Raw genomic sequence first — 2,979 nt, 5'->3', positions numbered from 1 at the left:
CAGCATAAAAAAATTATACGGAACAAAGAAATTGACACCACGAAAAAGCATATAACAAAAATGACAGCAACAAATTCATATTAGCCAATAATTACATATCTGGCAAGGGACTTATCTCTAAGATTTATAGCAGAAGAGTGGATGACCAAACTATGGTACATACACATAATGGAATGCTATGCAGCCTTAAAGAATAATGTAGTCTGCAAAACACCACATAATATGCATGAACTTGGAGGACATTCTGCTGAGAGAAATAATTCAATCACAGAAAGACAAATATGGTATTAGTTTGTTGTTGTGAAGGGTCAAGGAAAAGTTTATATATACAGGGAAATTTTCTTTGTTGGTTGCCAGGAGTGGGAGGGGAGGCGAGGGAACACTGCAAAAAAAAAAAAAAATCCACTGACCCATGTCTCTTTAGTTTTATGTATTTCACTGTACATAAATTATAGGTCAATAAAATGCATTAAAAAAAAAAGTAATGCTGGCAAGGGTGTGGGGAGACTGGAACCCTCATGCACTGCTGGAGGGACTATAAGATGGTACAAGCAATGTGGTAAGTGGTATTGCACTTCCTTAAAAGTTCAAAATAGAAATACCATTGACCAAACAATCCCATTACTAGGTATGTATCCTAGAGAAATAAGAGCCATGACAAGAACAGATATATGCACATCCATGATAGTAGCATTGCTCACAATAGCAAAAAGATGGAAACAACCTAAGTGTCCATCAACAGATGAATGGATAAACAAACTATGGTTCATACACGCAATGGAATACTACACAACATTAAAGAATACCGATAAATCTGTGAAACATTTCATAACATGGATGAACCTACAGGGCATTATGTGAATGAAATTACCAAACCAAACCAAACTCACTGCCATCCAGCCAATTCTGACCCACAGTGACCTATAGGACAGAGTAGAACTACCCCATAGGGTTTTCCAAGGCTGTATATCCTTACAGAAACAGACTGCCTCCTCTTTCTCCTACAGAGTAGCTGATGGGTTCGAACTGCGAACCTTTTGTTCAGTAACCAAATGATTTAACCACTGCATCACCAGAGCTCCTGAGTGAAATCAGTCAATTACAAAAATGGTAAATTGTATGAGACCAGTAATGTGACAAGTCAAGAAAAGGTTTACACTCGGAAGAATCATTCTTTGAAGGTTACCAGGGATGGGAGGGGAAGGGAATGTAAATCACTAACTAGAGAGAAGACATGAATTAACTTGGGTGAAAGGAAAGCCAATATAAAATACAGGGGAAGCCAGAAAAAAATGATCAAGGCAGAAAAAGACACAAGGAGGAGCACAAGAGTTAAAGGCAACAAAGGTAAATACTATTATGTACACAATCCTGCAATAACAGTAATAACAATAATGTACAAGTAGATACATAGACAGACACTCAAGGTGAATGGGTAGGAAGGCAAATGGGACTGTTGTTGTTGTTGTTGTTGTTAGGTGCCGTCGAGTTGTTTCTGACTCATAGCGACCCCGTGTACAACAGAACAGAACACTGCCCGATCCCACGCCAGCTCCATGATCCCTGCTATACTTGAGCCCATCATCGCAGCCACCATGTCAATCCATCTCGTTGAAGGCCTCCCCCTCTTTTGTCAACCCTCCACCCTACCAAGCATGACATCCTTCTCTAAGGAATGGTCCCTTCTGACAACATGACCAAAACAGGTGAGACGAAGTCTGGCCATTCTCGCTTCCAAAGAGCATTTCGGGTGCACTTCCTCCAGGAGAGATCTGTTAGTTCTTTTAACAGCCCGTGGTACTTTCAGCATTCTTCGCCAGCACCACAACTCAAAAGCATCAACTCTTCTTCAGTCTTCCTTATTCATTGTCCAGCTCTCACATGCATACCAGGTGATTGGAAATACCATGGCTTGTGTCAGGCACCTTAGTCCTCAAGGAGACATCCTTGCTCCTCAGCACTTGATACAGTTCCTTCGCAGTTGACTTTCCCAATGCTACACGTCGTCTAATGTCCTGACTGCTGCTTCCGTTGGCATCGATTGTAGAACCAAGCAACGTGAATTCTTTGACAACCTCAATCTTCTCTCCATTTATTGTGATGCTGCTCATTGGTCCAGTTGTGAGGATTTTTGTTTTCTTTATATTGAGACGTAATCCATACTGCAGACTGTATTCTTCAACCTTCATCAGAAAGTGCCTCAAGTCATCCTCACTTTCAGCAAGCAAATGGGACTACAGCCATGAATATATATATAGGTTTGACAGAGGACATTTCTATATATGTTATTTATATGTGCTACAAATATATCCATGAATATAGTAGAGTATACAGGAGGCAATCTACTTCCGTAGTGATACTGCCTTGGAAACACAAGGAGGGGTTGCCATGAGTCGGGTCCGACTCAATGGCACATAACAACAACAAAACAACAAACAACACACAGGAGGCAAAGTTATCAAAACTTCTTAGTCATAACCAAATACCTTGAAGGGATGAGTTGCTGGGCACCGGGGCTCAGGACCATACACTTGGGGAACACTAGGGTCAACTGGTATAACGTAGTCCCCAAAGACAATGTTCTACATCCTACTTTGGTGAGCAGTGACTTAAAAGCTTGTGAGCAGCCATCTAAGGTGCAACTATTGGTCTCTCCCTGTTCAGAGCAAAGAAAAGTGAAGAAAATAAAAGATGCAGGGAGACAATTAGTTCAAAGGTCTAATGGATCATGTGAAGCCCAGCCTCCATGATCCTGAAACCAAAAGAACTAGATGGTACCCAGTTACCACTGCTGACCACTCTGAAAAGGATCACAATAGGATGTCCTATTATGGATAGAGTGGGAGAAAAATGTGGAACAAAACTCAAAATCATATTAAAGACCAGGCTTACTGGTCTGACAGAGACTGGTAGAACCTCTGAGACTATAGCCTTATACACCCTTCAAGTCAGAAATTGAACTCACCCTAGTGGCTCAAC

This window comes from Orycteropus afer, unplaced genomic scaffold (genome assembly GCF_000298275.1).
Source record: "Orycteropus afer afer isolate SDZICR_OR568_19922 unplaced genomic scaffold, OryAfe1.0 scaffold00559, whole genome shotgun sequence".
NCBI classification, from domain to species: domain Eukaryota; kingdom Metazoa; phylum Chordata; class Mammalia; order Tubulidentata; family Orycteropodidae; genus Orycteropus; species Orycteropus afer.
This window is presented reverse-complemented; position numbering follows the sequence as displayed.